The 22,001-nt window shown below is 34.0% G+C and overlaps 2 pseudogenes; one reads left to right on the top strand and one right to left on the bottom strand.

Annotated features, from left to right (window-relative positions):
• Positions 1-8,129: 8,129 nt before the first annotated feature.
• On the bottom strand, positions 8,130-8,248 carry LOC133336192 (5S ribosomal RNA; annotated as a pseudogene).
• Positions 8,249-20,953: 12,705 nt separating this feature from the next.
• LOC133336191 (histone H4-like) lies at positions 20,954-21,302 on the top strand (annotated as a pseudogene).
• Positions 21,303-22,001: the final 699 nt, after the last annotated feature.

Here is a 22,001-nt window from a genome sequence, read left to right as displayed (position 1 = left end):
TTGTCTGTTTATTTCGAAAAATGGGGTTTTAAGCTCAACCCTGAAAAGTGTGTTTGTGTTCGCTTTAAAGGCAACCCCGAAGCCTCTCTCCCCAACCTGAGGAGACATATACCCAGTATTAAAGGAGGAGCTAAAACTATCCCGGTCTCGGACAGGATGAAATACCTGGGTGTAATGTTTGACAACAAATTTGAGTCGCCATGTGGACTTCATCCTGTCCAAGGCCAAGACAGTGTTCCATAGATACACGAAAGCGTTCGCCTTGAGAGGAGCTCACTCAAACGAGGTAAAGTTATTAATTTATCAGCAGGTAGTTAGGCCGATAGTAATATATTCGTTCCCAGATGGAAAGGATACGTATATGGAAGAGATTCCTGCTGGCGTTCACCATTGGTTTGGGACGCAACTTAAACACTGTTGGTATCCCAATGAGGCCTTCTAACAGAAGCATATATGCTTCTGTGAAATTCAAACGTAACGATGCACATATGATGCAAGGAGCTTTTAAGACAATAGGCTAGTTAATGATGTCCTCCAATTAAACGGGGACCTATTAGACCTTCTCGCCGGGAGTCACTTGCCTCCTGCAGTTTTATTAAAGCTACGCGATGATGGTCTTTTGTATGACGATAACCACCTCATGTTTTATCACAGAAGGAACCAAAGATACGACTGGAGAGCAAAACCTGTATAAAACACGGTGCAAAAACTCCCTTCGTTTAGAATTTTATAAAAACTGGCTGTTAGTCGTTAAACGCGTCATAATAAGGAGGGCTTATTTATTTATTTATAAATTAAAATATTTCTTGACCAGTCCGGTCATCGTTAAGAAAAATGTTAAAAATTCAGTGCCAAAATGCTTCAATAGTGAGCGTCATGGACAAGTATCCACCAACTGCGGAATGCCATACCGCTGCCACAAGTGCATTGGAAAACATGCATATGACAAATCCAATCAAATGTTGCACCCAAATCTAACATAACTTTGGGCCAACAATCTTTGGTGCAAAGACTTCCGAGAGCAGTGATGCAAGTTTGTCAATTCTCGGAAGAGCTGAAAAGTAAGGATAAGCCGAGCCAGATGAAAGCCATGCCCTCACTTGTACGCTTGTTGGGTACAAATGGTTAGGCCGACTATAGGAGGCACTACCTTCACATATTCCTCAACAAACATAAACCGGAGGTCATGATGTTGGCGGAGCATAAACTATTTCAAAACCATCAATTTGAGATGGGTGGATATGGCACATTCTCAGACGTGCCAGACCAGATGGAGGAAATCTTATTTTCGTTAAAAACTAAAAAAAATGAAAAGGTACATCTAGATTTAGGAGCAACCGGTATGTCACCACTCTTCGCGGTGGCTATGTGCTGCACGCCAGATGGGAAATTTGATATGGCTTACTTAGAGGTGTTATTGTTTGGGCGACACCAATGCTAGGCATATCGGCTGTCCTGATATAAATATCTTGCCCACAGATAGTCCAACCAGGGTCATTGTGGATCTCAATTTTATTAACCCTATTTGGTTCAAAAATTTGCTCAAGCTCCACGTTATAACTGAATTGGTGAGGAACCATAATATGGTGGTTATTTCTAAAAATGTGTTGCAAAAGGAATTGCAAATTTAATATTAACTACACTTTAATATTAACTACACTTTATCCATAGTGCTTCAATCCTGTTTTCAAATAGTAATTGTAAGTCCAAATTTAAGAATTATAGACTATTTGGTACTATTTAATACTTTTTGTTTCTATAATTAAGAACTTCCTAAACTACGTAAATCCTACTCCAACAGTAATTTTAATTCCAAAATCCTGGAGTCCATCTCTATACGTTCACACATAATCCAGTTGTACCAAATATAGTACAATTTAGTACACATAAGTACTATGCTTCCATATCTCAATTCTATACTCCTACAGAAACCATTATTCCTAATTTTAGGTGTCCAGCTCTCTCCGTTCACCCGAATCCAAATTGTACCAAATCTAGTGCCGTTTAGTACTTTTCGTACACATAAATATGAATTTCCAAAGATGTCTTTATAGCTCAATTTTCAACAGTAATCTTAATTCCAAACATCAGGTTTTCAGCTCTTTCATTTAAGCAAAATCAAAATTGTACTAAATTTAGTTCCACATAGTACTTTTCGTACACTCCAACAGTCACGTTAATTCACAATTTGAAGACTCCAGCTCTATATGTTAACCTAAATCCTAAACACATAAGTACGTATTTCTTAAACCATTTCCATACATAAATTCCACTTCCCAACCTGTATTTCAATAAAATTTCAAAATTCTAGCTATATATGTTCAATATATATACAATTCGAACTAAATTTAGTAAAGTTTAGTACTTTTCGTACACTTATAGTTCGAATTTCCAAAAACCCTTTTTACATATTTCTAACTTTTCAGATTTCAGAATTGTAGCTCTTCCCGTTCGCCTAATACAAAGGGTGCCATATTTAGTACATTTTAGTACCCTCCTAGTTCGAATTTTCAACACACACAAAATTTCAAGCTTCTAGCTTTAGGCGTTTCGTCTGGGCGATGATCTGTCGGTCAGTCACTCACTTAACACTAAGCTCTTATATATATTAAGATTACCTATTACTTATTATTACTCATTACTTATTATTGACTATTACTGGTTATTATCTATAACGTATTGCCTATTACTTGTCACTACCTATTACTTATCATTACCTATTACTGCATATGGTATAGTTTCAGTTCAGTTTCAATTTATTTTCCCAAGATATTTAATTACATAGTTTCTTCAGTCTAGTCACTTATATTTAATCTATAACGTATTTTCATACTTCTTTAAAATTTTATATGAACTATGTGTATTTAATTATAAGTATTTAATGGTGACAGATACAGACAGCGTGTTGAGGATCTGGAAGGAGCATTTCGAAAAGCTACTAGTATCAAATAGTGGCGATGAAGAAGATACCCCAGAACCAATAGGATATGATGGTATAGAGTGTATACCACCTAGCCAAGATGAGGTCATAAAAGCAATTAATCGGCTCAAGAACAACAAAGCAGCAGGAGCCGATGGGCTACCAGCCGAACTATTCAAGACTGGTGGCCAGATGCTGGTCAGGAGCATGCACCAGCTGATTAACACAATTTGGCTAGATGAATGCATGCCCAATGATTGGAACCTCAGCATCCTGTGTCCCGTGCACAAAAAAGGAGACAAGACGATATGTGCCAACTATAGAGGAATAAGTCTCCTTCCCATCGCATATAAAGTGCTATCCAGTGTGTTGTGTGAACGATTGAAGACAATGGTCAATGACATCATCGGACCATACCAATGCGGCTTCAGACCTGGCAAATCGACCATTGACCAGATTTTCACTCTGCGCCAAATCCTGGAAAAGACCCACGAAAAACACATCGACACATACCACCTATTTGTCGACTATAAAGCCGCATTCGACAGCCCTATCCGTTCAGAGGTGTTTAAAGCCATGTCTGCGTTCGGCATTCCTGCAAAATTAATACGGCTATGCAGGATAACTTTAAGTGGCACAAGGTCAGCCGTTAAAGTAGGAAAGGACCTATCGGAGCCCTTCAATACCGAACGAGGATTCAGACAAGGTGACAGTTTGTCGTGTGAACTTTTTAACATCCTACTGGAAAAGGTCATACGAGACGCAAAGGTGAACAGAAATGGCACTCTGTACACCAAACAACACCAGTTACTCGCCTACGCCGATGACATCGATATAATGGGTCGAACATTGCGAGCGGTAACAGCCACCTTTGAACAAATTGAAAAGGAGTCTGCCAAAGTGGGTCTGGCAGTAAACGGCGAGAAGACCAAGCTGATGGTATCAACGCGCAAGACGTCCAGTAGACTCGGACCAACTGTGGAACTTGAGAACTACAGCTTCGAGGTAGTTAAAGACTTTATATACCTTGGTACCGCCATCAATAAAACGAATGATATCAGTTTTGAAATTCGGAGAAGGATTGTGATGGCCAACAGATGCTACTATGGTCTAAGTAAGCAGTTTAGAAACAAGGCCACCTCTCGCCAGACCAAACTCACACTTTACAAGACACTGATACTACCCGTGCTATTATATGGATCAGAAGCATGGGTACTTGCGCAAGCAGATGAGGCAGCGCTTGGGGTGTTTGAGAGAAAAATTCTCCGAAAGATCTACGGGCCGATCTGCGTCGACGGTGAATATCGGCGTCGAATGAACCACGAGCTCTACAATTTATACGCAGACATCGACATAGTCGTATTGAGCTGCAGCGACTACGGTGGCTAGGCCATGTTGTGCGGATGAATGAAGATGCCCCAGCTCAAAAGGCATATAAAAATGAGCCTACGGATGGTTCTCGTAGAAGGGGAAGGCCACGAATTAGATGGAAAGACCAAGTAGAAAACAACATCTTGGAACGTGGTCTTCCAAATTGGTGGACTTGCGCACAAGACCGACGCGCTTGGAAATCTTTTTTAAGCTCGGCTTATGGAACAACCGTTCTGTAACAAGCCAGCTAAGTAAGTAAGTAATGATTTCTCTTGTGAAAATGGCAAAAACACAAGTTATACATTTACTTAAAATTAGGATAACTTTTTGATACTTAGCCTTTTTCACTTTACCACTGAAACCTTGATTTTTCTTTTTAGTTAGTTTTATTTCACTTTTTGCGAATTTCACAGTAAGTACAAATTCAAGGTAAGTATAAAAATTAATGTAAGTGTAAAATGCACGGTAAGTATAATAATTCAAGGTAAGTGTAATAATTCAAGGTATGTATAATATATTCTTTTTCACAGGTAATAATTTTCCTTTCTCAAAGGTGAGGTGAGTATAATTTTTGTTTGTCTTTTAATTCTGACTTTAAACTGTTTTATATTTTAAATTATATATATAAATATATATAATATTTTCCTCTTCAATTTCAACATGTCTCGTAATCCTTGAGACGATACCATTTACATTAATAAATATTATTTTTAGATTAGTCATCTAATTTTGAGCTTGCAAATAGTTGATAAAGGGAGCGTGTCCTTTTAGCAGCTGTTATTAATTGTTTATAGACTTCAACATGTGATCCTATTTTTTGCAGGCAAGTAAAAAAGTCTTTTCCTAAAGATTTTTGCAATTAGTGTCAAACATTCGCATATAATCCGAAAGATCCGAAAGATTAATGGTTACACTTCGATACTTCGCAACAGGAGAAAGTTTCCGTTCCCTCCAATACATATTCCGCATTCCTCACAATACTATTTCAAGAATTATACCTGAAGTGGTTGATGCTCTTTATAAAGTGCTACAGCCGGAGTATTTGGTGGTAATTTGAACTCAATTGGTTCTGATTTGATAAAAATATATATTTATATATTTTTAAACAAACTCTATCAACAGAAAGATAATGGAAAGCAATATCTGAAAATTTTATGGAAAAATGGAATTTCCCGAATTGCATTGGGTCTGTAGACGGTAAACATGTTGTTATGACCGCACCACCTCGCTCTGGAAGTACTATACACCTATAACAGTAAGTTTGAAACATTGTGTAAACTATAAATAAAATAAAATAAAAATATATTTCAGGAACTCACAGTATAGTACTCATGGCTATAGCAGATGCCTCGTATAAGTTTTTGTATATAGATATCGGATCGAATGGAAGAATATCGAATGGTGGAGTTTTCCGAAAAACGTCATTTAATGAAGCTCTGGTCAACAATAAATTCAATTTGCCACCATCGAATCATTTACCGCTAAGAACAGTGTCAGTTCCATATGTGCTTGTTGCTGATGATGCATTCGCTATGACAACGAATATATTAAAACCTTATAGTGTCTGCAACATGAATGCATTCTGACTTCGCTGCTTATTACTATCAACAGCCTCCCGCATAGTTTCCGCAATCTGGGTTGTCGCTGATTATACATTAGAAATATGTTGTCGCCTTGGTGTTGAGGTAATGGGCGGTGCCGAGTAGGATGGTGATATATTATCATATACATGAAAATATTAAATTTGTGAGAAAATATATTATATATATTTGTAAATACTTACTGTTTCTGTCTGTATCAATTTCAATATAAAGGTTTGAAATCTCCACTTCGGCGGTTTCACTTCGCCCTGTCCGGACTTGGTTTTGCATCTGGCAGCATAACCCCGATATTGAATCCGGAGGTTGGTCCATTTCGCGGTTGGTTGGTCTGCAGTGGTGTATTTATCTCCGAAGAGGCCGCAAATTTCCCGCCATGCATTGTCCCGGAGCATCTTATTATGGTAATCACTGCATTCCAAAAACATTGTTCTGCCTTGGTGGAAGGCAATGTGTTTTAAAATCCTTTATCACTTTTAGTTTTTGGCGGGGTTTTTTATTGGAATTTCATATTCTGAATACTTTTTTTGTTATTTTATATTATTTTTAATTTTATTCTTTTTCACACAAAAATAAATTTTTGGTCAAATGTAATGAAATGCCGCCAGACGCTGACAACAATCTATCAATCTGCTGTTATTTTCCTTTGTTTGCTCTTACAAAATATGGTAAGGGCAAGTAAATGTTTGCCCAAAAATAAGCAAATATTTGCTAGTCGGCGTTCACATTCTGAACAAATCAAGCAAAATTTAGCTTAATGTCAAATAATGTTGTTTTCCCCAAATCAGCTGTTTTCGTGTTTGCCATGGAAAATATTTTGTGGTCAGACTATGGCAAAGAAATATTTGACACTTTTCGTCAAATATTGGCCTAGTGTTTCCTTACTTTTAATCTAATTGGACAATCCTTGGCACTAGCCACGTGACCTGTAGCATTGCAATTCACGCAAAACACAGGTATGCCAATGATTTTTATAAATTTTCCAGTTTTTGGGTCTTCCGATATTTGTTCTTCAGTATTGAACTCTTTTTGTTACCGGGAATTTCTTAGGTTCATTACATTACAAATGTCTATCGGTACTCGTTACTCGCTAAAATTGAAAAATCATTATAATTTCCATAAAAATTAGAAATTTTGAAATTTGATATTCAAAAAATTTAAACGGCTCGGCGAGCACAATCCAGCACAACATTTATTTTTTCGAATTTCGAAAATTGCAATTCTGGCTTATGTTCGAAAATCGTATTTTTTTCGAAAATGGTAAGATATGTTGAAACGGCACAATTGTGTGCGCTGCTAGCACATGCCATACGTTCGAAAATATCGATTATTTCGAAAACGTTACATGATATCGAAAAAATTTAACGGCACAATTGAGCACAAATTGAGCCTTACTCAGCACAACTTACATTTTTTCGAAATTCGAAAATTGCAATTCTGAGAATTTTTTTCGAAAAAAAATGTTTTTTCGAATATATTCCTTAGTTTTTCGAATTTCGAAAAAATACGGCACAAATCTAGCACAATTCAGCACAACATTCGTTTTGCAATTTCAACGTACACCACATTAAAGGTGCGCCTATAGTTATGCTACGCTCTCTAATATTGTGACTCTTTCCATTTGATGCTCAGATATCGCGAACCATATTGGAAACGCATATGATATAGCTGGGCTTACTACCTGTTTGTAAAGAATTAGCTTAACATTCTGTGTGAGGCCTCCTCTCTTACCAATCATATTTCGCAGTTTTGCATATACAGCCTTGTCGAAAAATCCAAACTGACTGCTATGGTGGCTTTACGTTTATTTAGACCTCTTCATATTTTATCTGTCAATGTCATTAGGCAATGTGTGATCGATATTCCTTTTCTAAAACCATATTGGTTTGTGTTTAGGATATTGTTATTTTCTATTTGGTCATTTATCTGTTTGGATTTGTGGGATCTTTACCAGGCTTAAACACAGGTATAATTTTTACTATTTTCCATTTGCTTGGATAATAACCAATATTTAGAGAGTGATTAAATATTACTGTTAAATATTCCCATGAGGCCATATTTGTTCGTTTGAGAACATAATTGGGACCACCGTCATTTCCGAAGTACTTTTTATTATTAAGTATTTTTATTATTGCACCTACTTGTCCAGATGTAGCTTCATGAAGTAAAAGGTAAATAAATGTATTGAAAAACATTAAAAAATAATTTTTAATATAAAAAATAATAAAAAAGTTGGACAATGCCAACAACACGCGGTATCCCCAAGCGGTCCTCCATCTAAGTAATAACCGCGCCCGACGATGATTAATTTCGGTGATCGGACGAGAACCGATGTACTCAGCATGGTATTGTCGTTAGCAAAGAACCATAGTTTGTTTTGCTTCATATGCCTGTTTATGAGTCCTATATAAAACAAAGTCGTTTGTATAGTGAACACACACAAATTAATAAGTAAGCAATTGTTTATTAGTTTCGATGAAGCAAAACGATGAAAATAAATGTCATTTTCATACGTTTCTTTATTTTCGCAAAAATAAAGGTAAAAATACATGTACTTTCATCATTTTCGAAGTATTAGAGATAAATTAAAAAAGGTTAAAAAAGAGATATGGATGCTCAATGTAAAAACATAAAACATTAAGCAATATTTGATCAATTTACAAAAGACCGGATAGTTTGCTACGCCCGAATCAGAAAACTTGAGTTGACATTAAAATCATATACAGCCCACTCGCCAAAATGTGGGAGAAATTCTATTCCTACGGATTCCTCGAGAGAAAAAATCCTCCAATCGTGGAAAATATAGGAGTAAACTTTCTCTTTTAAATCAACTGTGGGTCTTTTTCATACTTTGTGTACCCTTATTTGTGTTTGTGTTGTACGAAATAATTAAAAAGTAATAAAGAATTGAAACCAAAAAATGAATAGTATTATACTAAGAGCATATTTAGAGGATGTTGTTACTTTCAGAGAGCAACAAAGAACTTCTACAAGATTGTCAAGAAGACAGATAGAGAGATAGTTCCAATCCTTTTGAATTGCCACAATCATTGTAAGTGCATATCAAACTGGCGTTGGGAAGGATTCTAATGTTGGTATGGCACAATCAACATTTAGTTCTATCCTTTCCGAGGTGGTAAATGTTTTGGAAGCTCACCTTTGTCCTAAATGGATTAAATATTCACTGCGTCTCTTCATCAGACTTAATTTCAATAACAATATAGATAGTTTCTTCGGTGCTTGATAATGTTTGGACCGTCTCCTGTTCCTGTTTTGTATTTTGACTTAGATATTTTCTTTTGTCAGCCCAAACCTATTTTAAGTAAATTTGAAGAATTAATGGATTATTTTTGCAAAAGAATGTAAAAAATTTAACACTAAACCTTTTTCCATTCGGCGATGCCCTTATTAGTTGGTCCCATCAAATTGAGCTCATTTTCCGTTTTTTCCAAAACCGAGTATGAGACTCTTTGCTCCCTTTATTGAATCCACGTGCAATGGTCAGGATGTAATTCCATAACTGACACTTAATGTAGCAATTGGGTTTTGTCTTCGACCCAAAACAAATTAATTTATTTCTATTTCGATTTATATTGGAAAAACATATTTTATATCCCTTCGATTTTGTTTGTGAGATATTTTGAGATGAAAACCACAAATTGAACTTTCTTATGATGCCTACTTTTTCTCCTTTCTCCCATTAATTCCGCGCGGAATTTTTTTACGATTGCGGAAATGGGCTTTACGTTTATTTAGACCTCTACATATTTTATCAGTCAATGTCATTAGGCAATGTGTGGTCGATTTTCCTTTTCTAAAACCATATTGGCTTGTGTTTAGGATATTGCTATTTTCTATTTGGTCATATATATTTTCTAACAATATTATTTCAAATAGCTTTCCAAATGATGATAAAAGTGAGGTAGGCCTTTAGCTGCTTGGATTTGTGGGATCTTTACCAGGCTTAAGCACAGGTATAATTTTTACTATTTTCCATTTGCTTGGATAATAACCAATATTTAAAGAGTAATTAAATATTGCTGCAATTCCATAACTGACACTTAATGTAGCAATTGGGTTTTGTCTTCGACCCAAAAGGAATTAATTTATTTCTATTTCGATTTATATTGGAAAAACATATTTTATATCCCTTCGATTTTGTTTGTGAGATATTTTGAGATGAAAACCACAAATTGAACTTTCTTATGATGCCTACTTTTTCTCCTTTCTCCCATTAATTCCGCGCGGAACTTTTTTACGATTGCGGAAATGGGAGAAGAAAGAAATTCCGCACGGAAATATTTTTGATGATTGGACTGATATTGAATAAACTAAACAATAATCAGTCATCAAAAAATAAACAATCGCCAAACAATAACAAACTACCAAACAATATTCAACCATCAAACAATAATCAACCACCATACACTACAGTGGTAACATCTTTAAATGCAAGCAATAATATTATCAACTCTAATGATATGGAAATCAATGACAATTAATGAAATCAATGACAATTACAAGCAATTAATAAAGGACATCCGAAAATCATCAGGTAAGGCCAGTCCTCCAACTATAAAAATACACAACACTAATGTTAAACAATTAATCATAAAACTTAAAGTGAAAAAAAATATCCAATTAAAACTTAAAAAATTAGATTTCTTTTCGGTTAGGGAACTGCTGGACAAAGAAAACACCACATATTTACGAATACGTCAAATGAATTAAAACCTAGAACCCTTCTTGTAAAGAAACTTTCTGAAAATTATGAAAAAATTTACCATTAGATGTTGAATCTATTAGTAAACTTAAAGGTGGTCGAAGGATATTGTAACTAGGTCGAGCTTCTGATTTAAGCGCCTTCAAGAAACTGCAATTCTTAATCTACAGGCAGGTTGGAATAGAAAAATATAAAACTCAAGGAATATTTTTATATTACTCAAGGAATATTTATAATTGCCAAAGACCGGGGCATATTTCTACCAATTAAAAAATGCGATATAGATGTTTTAAGTGCCCTGAAGCACATATGCGTGGAAAATGTAAAATTACTCCTGAAGAATTATATACCGAAGAACAATTGACATACCTATATACTGTGTATACAGTAAAACCACTGGCCATGTTGCCAGTGCCAAAGATTGCCAGTATAAAACAAGCTTTTGAAAAAAATTAAAAGGATCTAGGGAATTAGGCAAAATACAGTTAACCCTAGAACATTACCAGCATGAAATAGCCTTGTGTGTCAAGTGGACTCATATGTGATTGTATTAAAAACTAATCGTAAGACTCAAAATGAGGTACCCCCTTTAAAAATACGATCAGCTAGGACATTAGGCTTGGCTTGATAATAGCCCTAATATATCAATAAGACCAATTATTGGCCCAATAAGATTCTGCACAACAACGCAGTCGTTTATTGATATTTTTATGACAACTCAAGGACTCTATACACCTGAGAGGCCATATACTTTGGACTTTGAATCTGATCATAGTGCCATATTGCTTCATCTAACAACTCATTTTGAAAGGGAACAGCCAATAAAAATATTTAATTATAAAAGCCTAACTATAACACTAGCAACCGAATTACAACAGCATAAGCTTCCAGAAGATAAAAATATTACATCTCATGAAGTAGATTCGACTATTGAAGCGCTGACCACAGCTCTCCATATAGCAATAGAATGTGCCATGGGCAAAATTATACCTTCTAAAAATACAATGAAAAAGCTCCCATACGATATTCAACATCTCATATCCCAAAAAAAAACTACAAGTAGAAGACTGTACAGAACTAATGATCTGCAAATGGTTGTAACTTTGAATGCAATCATACGCAATATGAACAAAGAATATCCGTGTTTGAACGAGAGTATTTAATACAAAAACTCGAAAATAAAAAACCCGGTAATGACATGTTTAGAAACATAAAAGGCCTTTGGGGCAAACTAACACGTAACCAAATTCCTCACATGGTAAAAGAAGGGAACAGCAGAATAACATCTGATAATTAAAAAGCTTATGTAACAGCAAAATCCTTTGCCTACATACAAAACACGGCCCTCTAGATATAATAGAAGTCCTGCTAAGAATATTCCTTTACTCCCTATGGCAAAATTTGGACAAGACTCTCTAGCCAACGGCACAATTCTTAACCTCAATAATAGACCACCTGTCTGCCTTGTATCACCCTCAGAAGTAGGTAGAAAACCATGAACGATAAGAAAACCAGCGGAGATGACAATATTCCAAATTTCATCCTCAGAAAAATCGATCATAGGACTCGGCGTTTTGTAGCAACACCATTTATTCACTACATTAACATAGGATTTTATCCAAAAATGGAAATCCGCTAAGATAATCCCGATCCTAAAACCGGGAACAATTTCTTTGCTGTCTTATCATGGCAAATTATTTGAAACAATAACACTCATTGGGCTAAATGAGCATATTGACGATGCTAAAATTTTGAGAAATAATCAATTTGGCTTCAAAAAACAACACTCAACTACACACGCGCAATAAATGCTAAATTATAAAATAGTTGCTGGCTGTACTAAAATAAGTGCTACTATAGCTTAGATTCCAATAAGGCATTCGATACGGTTTCCCAAGAAGGAATGGTAGAGTAAATGGAAACTACATATCGCTCATTTGCAGCGATATGGTTTAACAACTAGCCAATTAAACGCATACATAGCTACTTACATGACAGAACATTTTATGTCTATTTTTATGAAGGAAAATATGAAACATATGCGGTAAGAGCAGGAGTTCCCCAAGGATCAGTTTAATACATTTTTTATCAAAAAATAGGAAACTATGCTAGAAATAAACATGTAATTAGACTTAATAAATTTTTGTAAAAACTGACTTAGGATATAAAATGAAACGAATAATTTTTGAAGTAAAAGCTAAACAACATTAAACAATATTTTTTAATATAAAAAATAATAAAAATAATGGACAAGGCCAACAACACGCGGTGTTCAAAAGCGATCCCCCATATAGTACACATAAGTACTATGCTTCCATATATCAAATCTATATTCAAAAAGCAACCAACCGTTCACTCAAATCCAAATTGTACCAAATCTGGTGCCGTTTAGTACTTTTCGTACACATAAATATGAATTTCCAAAGATGTCTCTATAGCTCAATTATCAACAGAAATCTTAATTCCAAACTTCAGGTTTTCGGCTCTATCCTTTAAGAAAAATCAAAATTGTACTAATTTTAGTTCCGTATAGTACTTTTCGTACTAATAAGTACGAATTTCCTAAACTATCTCAACAGTCGCTTTAATTCACAATTTGAAAACTTCGGCTCTATATTGCACCAAATTAAGAACTTTTCGTATACATAAGTACGATTTTTTTAAAGCTACCTCAATCCTGTGCTCCAATAGTAGTTCTAATTCCGATTTTTATGATGCCATATCTATACACTCAACAAAATGCAAATAGTACCAAATTTTGTAAAATTTTGTACTTTTTATACACAAAAGTACGTATTTCTTAAACCATTTCCATACATAAACGACACTTCCCAACCTGTATTCCAAATAAAATTTCAAATTCTAGCTATATATGTTCAATATATATACAATTAGAACTAAATTTAGTAAAGTTCAGCACCTTTCGTACACTTATAGTTCGAATTTCCAAAAATCCTTTTGTACATCTTTCTATCTTTTCATCATTTACCCTAGTTCCAAATTTCAGAATTCTAGCTCTTCCCGTTCGCCTAAAACAAAGGGTACTATTTTTAATACATTTCAGTACATTTCGTACCCTTCTAGTTCCAATTTCCAACAAACCAGACTTATCTCACGCCTACACATCAGCAACACTCAAAATTTCAAGCTTTTAGCTTTAGCCGTTTCGTCTGGGCCATGATATGTCAGTCACTCACTTAAGAGTCTAAACGCAACCATAAAGTCTAGAGTCAGCGACAGTCGTTTGCCGTGTGTTTCTTATAGGCAACGGGAAATCGCGACGGCTGACGTTCGCGTGTAGCGGCATGACGCTAGAATAGATTTTATTCATTTTTGCTCAGCGTCATACTCAAAATTTCTCACTTGCTCTCAATTGAGTTGCCATATTTTAGGTAAAAATCAACAGTGCTGCCAAATTTTAATGATAATTTATATCAAAACATATGGCAGTACTGTTAAAAAAACAAATATTTTCAAAGATTGTGGATGTTTTTTAATGAATTATTAATAAAATGGAAGAAAAATATTTTTTTCAATAATTTTATCCAAATTCCTTGACATTATTGTTTATTAAATAATAAATTGATTTTGGTTTGCACAACGTAAAATTTTCTGTCAGAAAATGAAAACAAATAATTGACATTTTGTGCCGCTAACTCTTTCGTTTGGTTTTCACGCCGGCGAAAAAGTATGACGCTGACTCGTGACTCTCTGGTTACGTTTAGACTCTAACACTAAGCTCTTTTATATATTAAGATTACCTATTACTTATATTGTCCATTACTTATTATTGCCTATTATTATTATCTATAACGTATTGCCTATTACTTGTCACTACCTATTACTTATTATTACCTATTACTGCATATGGTATAGTTTCAGTTCAGTTTCAGTTTATTTTCCCAACATATTTAATTACTTAGTTTCTTAAGTCTAGTCACTTATATTTAACCTATATCTTAACTTATAACTAGACCTCGGATTTTGCATATTTTTTAATAATGAAGATATCGAAATTCTGATTGGACACAAATTCGTTTCAAAGGATTTAGAATTATTTGAAGGGTTCACATTTTCTAATTTTTTGCATTTTTGCATATGCACGAGATATGCAAAAAATATGCAAAATATGCTAGGTCGATATGCAAAATATAGGCAAAATATGCAAAAATATGCACGGTATGCTGGGTCGATATGCGATAAATACTCAAAATATATGCAAGAATATGCAAAAAATATGCACGGTATGCAAAAATATGCAAAGTATATGCAAAATATGCATAATATGCAAAAAATATGCAAAATATGCATAATATGCAAAAAATATGCAAAATATGCAATTTATATGTAAAATATGCAAAAAATGCAAAAATATGCAAAATATATGCTAAAAATGCAAAAATATGCAAAATATACAATATATGCAAAAATATGCAAAATACATGCAAAATATGCAATATATATGCAAAATATATGCAAAAATATGCAAAAAATAGGCACGGTATGCTAGGTCGATATGCAATAAATATGCAAAATAAGCTGGAAGGTCAATTTGCAGATCAACAATTCAGTACTCTTCTGGTAACGACGGATTTCACGCAAAGCGACTGTACCAGGACGGAAACGATGAGGCTTCTTAACACCGCCGGTGGCTGGTGCGCTCTTACGAGCGGCTTTAGTGGCCAATTGCTTACGAGGAGCCTTGCCACCAGTTGATTTACGGGCAGTTTGCTTAGACGAGCCATTTTTCACTTTAATTTTTTCACTTCACTAGATATGCACACAAACACTGTTAACACTGTAATAACTCGGAAACCGCGCCTGAAACAAGTATTTATAGAAAAATTTTGTATTAGCATCAACGATTAAGGGTGAGTGTTCGTAAATACAAATATATGTCTACTAAATGGGCACACACACGCACACATATACACAAACGACTATGACACAAGCAACACGAACTAAGTCGAAGTGGTTGACGATCAGGAAGATTTTTGTATAAATAGAACCGTTAGGCTGCTAGTTAAAACATTCGTTCTTGTGCATTCGTGAAGTGTTAAAGTGAAAAATGACTGGTCGTCTAGTGCAATGAAAGTGAAGTGTTTATTAAAAACATTAATTGAACTAAAAAGTGCTTTGTGTAATAAATTAACAATTATACTACGGGATATTTATAGTTCTTGTAGCATAGACTCTCGTTTCAAACTTTTCGACAAGGCTTTTTGCCTAGGTCCATAAACCAAAAGAGATAAGCGTTATTAAAACGTAAAATGGAGTCCATTGTGAACTTGTCAGACAATAGTAGTGTTACAAATGAAAATAGTGACACAAATAAAAAACTGAAAAAAAGGAAGAAGAACAAAAGTAGTGGCAGTGATTCGGACACCCATTGAGGTGATCAAATTAAAAACACTATCCCGTTTAAAAGATATAGAAAATGAAAAACTTAAAAATACAATTAAAAACTATCAACTTGCTGAAATAACAAAAAACTCTGAAAACGAAAACAAAACAAAAACAACAATTGGTAATAACAACAACATACAACAAAAAAATGACACTACAACAAATGAATGTAGTATGGAGGCTGCTGATTGGGCAGAAGAAGCTAGAAGAAGCCAAGACACATACAACCAACCTTCTGAAACATCTTTACAAAATGCTTAGAGATGGGCAGTGGGTAAATACCCGGTAAATTGGGTAAATACCCATTTGTGGGTATTTATTTGGGTATTTACTATATTGAATCGGTAATACAACATCTTGCACCCTATTTTCGGGTTTCTGTTATCAAATCGATTTAGAATGGATAGTTTTACGATACTTTAAAGACGTGGGTAAATACTTGGGTAAATACCCAAGTTTTTACCCAAAAATTAGGTATAAACTCATTAACTGCCGAACCACTTGACATAGGCACACATATTTCTAATGTCAAAGCAAATATAGAAATCCAACATGGGGACCCTGGGTCCAAGTTTTGATATAGCCCCCATATAACCGTATCACCCGATTTAAGGTATTTTTTGCCTATTAGACACATTTTAAGGCCAAATTGGCTGTAATTTGGCACAGAGCGTTCTTTATGGATACCAAATGTCCGTGCAAAAATTTATGTATGTAGGTCCACGTTTACTGGTAGCCCCCATACAAAGGTACCCCTATTTTGAGTATTTACCCAAAAATTGGGTATAAACTCATTAACTGCCGAACCACTTGACATAGGCGGCCAAAATTTTGCACATATCTTTCTAATGTCACAGCAAATATAGAAATCCAACATTGGGTCCCTGGGTTCAAGTTTTGATATAGCCCCCATATAACCATATCTCCCGATTTAAGGTATTTTTTGCCTATTAGACACATTTTAAGGCCAAATTGGCTGTAATTTGGCACAGAGTGTTCTTTTTGGGTACCAAATGTCCGTGCAAAAATTTATGTATGTAGGTCCACGTTTACTGGTAGCCCCCATACAAAGGTACCCCTATTTTGAGTTTTTACCCAAAAATTGGGTATAAACTCATTAACTGCCGAACCACTTGACATAGGCGGCCAAAATTTTGCATACGTATTTTTAATGTCAAAGCAAATATAGAAATCCAACATGGGGTCCCTGGGTCCAAGTTTTGATATAGCCCCCATATAACCGCACCTCCCAATTTAAGGTACTTTTTGTCTATTAGGCACATTTTACGATCAAATTGGTTATAATTTGCCATAGTGAGATCTGTTTTCGCACGAAATATTCACTCGAAATGTGGTTTTTGACACTAATGGTTCAAATATCAACTTTGTTTCCTGTATGGAGAATGGGATCTTCAAAACTCACGTCAAGTGGTTCGGCTGTTAAAGAGTTTAAAAATATATATAAATACCCAAAACCGGGACCTTTATATAGGACAGAAAACATGGACCAGCGTAGACAATTGGTACTCATAGAGAATCCTCTGCGCCAAATTCCAGCCAATCAAATTGGCTAATAGATAGAAATTACCTATAATCGGGAGATATGGTTATATGGGGGATATATCAAAACTTGGACCCAGGGACCCCATGTTGGATTTCTATATTTGCTTTGACATTAGAAAGATATGTGCAAAATGTTGGCCGCCTATGTCAAGTGGTTCGGCAGTTAATGAGTTTATACCCAATTTTTGGGTAAATACTCAAAATAGGGGTACCTTTGTATGGGGGCTACCAGTAAACGTGGACCTACATACATAAATTTTTGCACGGACATTTGGTACCCAAAAAGAACACTCTGTGCCAAATTACAGCCAATTTGGCCTTAATATGTGTCTAATAGGCAAAAAATACCTTAAATCGGGAGATATGGTTATATGGGGGCTATATCAAAACTTGGACCCAGGGAACCCATGTTGGATTTCTATATTTGGTTTGTCATTGGAAACATGTATGCAAAATTTTGGTCGCCTATGTCAAGTTGTTCGGCAGTTAATGAGTTTATACCCAATTTTTGGGTAAAAACTCGGGTATTTACCCAAGTATTTACCCACGTCTTTAAAGTATCGTAAAACTATCGATTCTAAATCGATTTGATAACAGAAACCCGGAAATATGGTGCAAGATGTTGTATTACCGATTCAATATAGTAAATACCCAAATAAAAACCCGCAAATTGGTATTTACCCGGTATTTACCCACCCCTTGGGTATTTACCCGGTAAATACCATCTCTAACCATCTCTAAAAATGCTGAAACATATCAACAAAGTATAGCAACATGCCAACAATTTCCAGCAACATACCCAAAATCTACCGCAACATGTGTACAATTTGCGGCAACATTTCAACCAATGCAACAAAATATTGCAACATTTGAAGAAAACAGAGCAACATGTAAACGGATAACTGCAACATTGCAACAAAATAATGGAACAAATCAAGCTTCTATATCGACATCGCAAATGAAGACAACATCTCAACCAACTCGTGAAAATAAAAATAATCCAGGTAAGGCCAGCCCGCCATCAATTAAAATTTATAATGCAAACATTAAAGAATTAACAATCAATATTAAGGATATTATAAAAAGTGATCTATTTTCAATAGAAATCTTAAAAAATAAAATGAGTGAACTTAAATTACAAAAGAATAGTGATTTTGAGATAGTCAGACAATTTCTGGATAAAAGCAATATGCACTATTACACATTCACTCCAAAAGAGTTAAAACCTAGGACTGTAATAATAAAAAATCTTTCTGATACATACACAAAAGAAGATGTAGAAGAATTTATCACTGAAAGAGGAATAAATGTAGATATTCAAAATATCCAATACATAAATGGCAATCGATGGCTTATCCATTTAAGCAATGCCTCCGATATAGGAGCATTTAAAAAAATGGTATATTTAATCAATTCAAAAGTGAAAATTGAAAAATACAAAAAAGTTGGACTCATACAGTGTAGAAATTGTCAGGGTTACGGGCATATCGCCACAAACTGTAAGATGCCGTACAATTGCGTTAAATGCCCTGGTGGTCATGAGCAAAAAAAGTTCCCGGTACCAAAAAAAGAGTTCAATACCGAAGAACAAATATCGGAAGACCCAAAAACTGGAAAATTAATAAAAACCATTGGCATACCTGTGTTTTGCGTGAATTGCAATACTACAGGTCACGTTGCAAGTGCCAAGAATTGTCCAATAAGACTAAGATTGCTTGAAAAGCTAAACAATGCAAAAGTGGCTAGAAATATGCCAACGATTTCTAGAAATTTTCCAACGCAAAATATAGCCTCTAATTCATCAAATGTAAAAACATACGCTAGCATAGCTAAGTTAGGTATAACAAACTCCCCTTACACACCCCCATCTAATAAAAAATCAGAGGATTACATGCAAATGTTTGACACTGATTGCAAAAATCTTTTGGGAAAAGATTTTTTTACATGCCTGCAAAAAATAAGAGCACATGTTGGAGTCTATAAACAATTAAAAACGGCTGCTGAAAGGACATGTTCCCTTTATCAACTATTTGTTAGCTTAAAACTAGATGACTAATCTAAAAATAATATTTATAAATGTAAATGGTATCGTCTCAAGGATTAAGAGACATTATTTACAAACATTTGTATTCAAAAACAAACCAGACATTCTTATGATGGCAGAACATGACCTATTAGCGAAACACAAATTTGATATAAAAGGTTACAACATATACAGACAGGATAAATTTTATAGTTCTAGGGGTGGAACTGCTATTTGTATAAAAAACAATTTAAAATGTGAAAAAATTTTTATTAATTTTATTAAAAAATCATAATAAATATCTTCCAGCCTTAAGTTTATTACACCTTTATAACAGTGGTACCATGTATAATACCTCTGGTCAATTATTATTTTATCATAGGCGATATAAATCGTATAATATAGATGACTTAGTTTATAGAACAGGACAATAAATAAAAATAATTTGAAATGAAATACCGTAAGTCACGTAAATAAACGTTTATTTATATTTATTTTTGTTTTATTGTTATCCTAGTTTTAAGTAAATGTATAACTTGTGCTTTTCCCATTTTCACAAGAGAAATAAATAAATAACTTACAATTAACCACAAATTTTGAGCGGGCTGGCCTACCACATAGTTCATATAAAATTATAAATGTAATAAATCTAGAGAAGTATGAAAATACGTTAGATATAGATTAAATATAAGCGACTAGACTTAAGAAACTATGTAATTAATATTTGCATATTTTTTAATAATGAAGATATCGAAATTCTGATTGGACACAAATTCGTTTCAAAGGATTTAGAATTATTTGAAGGGTTCATATTTTTTAATTTTTTGCATATTTGCATATTTTGCATATGCACGAGATATGCAAAAAATATGCAAAATATGCAAAAAATATGCAAAATATGCAAAAAATATGCAAAATATGCAAAAAATATGCAAAATATGCAAAAAATATGCAAAATATGCAAAATATATGCAAAATATGCAAAAAATATGCAAAATATGCTAGGTCGATATGCAATAAATATGCAAAATATATGCATAAAATATGCAAAATATAGGCAAAATATGCAAAATATATGCTAAAATATGCAAAATATGCAAAAAATATGCACGGAATGCTAAATAACTTACAATTAACCACAAATTTTGAGCGGGCTGGCCTACCACATAGTTCATATAAAATTATAAATGTAATAAATCTAGAGAAGTATGAAAATACGTTAGATATAGATTAAATATAAGCGACTAGACTTAAGAAACTATGTAATTAAATATCTTGGGAAAATAAATTGAACTGAACTGAACTAGTTAAAACATTCGTTCTTGTGCTTTCGTGAAGTGTTAAAGTGAATTAAAAAAAAAGTGAAAAATGACTGGTCGCGGTAAAGGTGGAAAAGGCTTGGGAAAAGGTTTGGGAAGCCAGCTATTAGACGTTTGGCTCGTCGTGGTGGTGTAAAACGTATTTCTGGATTGATTTACGAAGAAACTCGTGGTGTTCTGAAAGTGTTCCTGGAAAACGTTATTCGTGATGCTGTCACTTACACCGAACACGCTAAGCGTAAAACCGTCACTGCTATGGATGTCGTCTACGCTTTGAAGAGACAAGGTCGTACTTTGTACGGTTTCGGCGGTTAAATATTTTTTTGACGCTATTTGGAGAAATCTTCTTTTTTTACAACAAAACAATCGGTCCTTTTCAGGACCACAAAAAATATTAAAAAAGAGATACTTTCTTGTTGAAAATTAATTATTATTATTATTTTTTTTAATAAATATACTAATAAAAATTATAACTACATATATCAAATATTAAAAAAATTGCTATTACATTTTCCGATTTTTCAAATATTTTTTAATTAATTTGAATTTTCTTCATACCACATTTCTTTCCAAAATCTTAAATTTTTGATTCAAATATTTCCGCATAATGTAAAAATGCCGTCGGCAATACGTATTACTAAATGCCTTTGGTTACTCATATTTAGACCTCGGATTTTGCATATTTGCATATTTTTTAATAATGAAGATATCGAAATTCTGATTGGACACAAATTCGTTTCAAAGGATTTAGAATTATTTGAAGGGTTCATATTTTTTAATTTTTTGCATATTTGCATATTTTGCATATGCACGAGATATGCAAAAAATATGCAAAATATGCAAAAAATATGCAAAATATGCAAAAAATATGCAAAATATGCAAAAAATATGCAAAATATGCAAAAAATATGCAAAATATGCAAAATATATGCAAAATATGCAAAAAATATGCAAAATATGCTAGGTCGATATGCAATAAATATGCAAAATATATGCATAAAATATGCAAAATATAGGCAAAATATGCAAAATATATGCTAAAATATGCAAAAATATGCAAAAAATATGCACGGAATGC

Source organism: Musca vetustissima, unplaced genomic scaffold, assembly GCF_032173495.1.
Source record: "Musca vetustissima isolate MV318-11 ecotype Yass unplaced genomic scaffold, APGP_CSIRO_Mvet_v1 utg106121, whole genome shotgun sequence".
NCBI classification, from domain to species: domain Eukaryota; kingdom Metazoa; phylum Arthropoda; class Insecta; order Diptera; family Muscidae; genus Musca; species Musca vetustissima.
The sequence above is the reverse complement of the archived record's forward strand: the minus strand, read 5'-3'. Positions and strand labels throughout refer to the sequence as shown.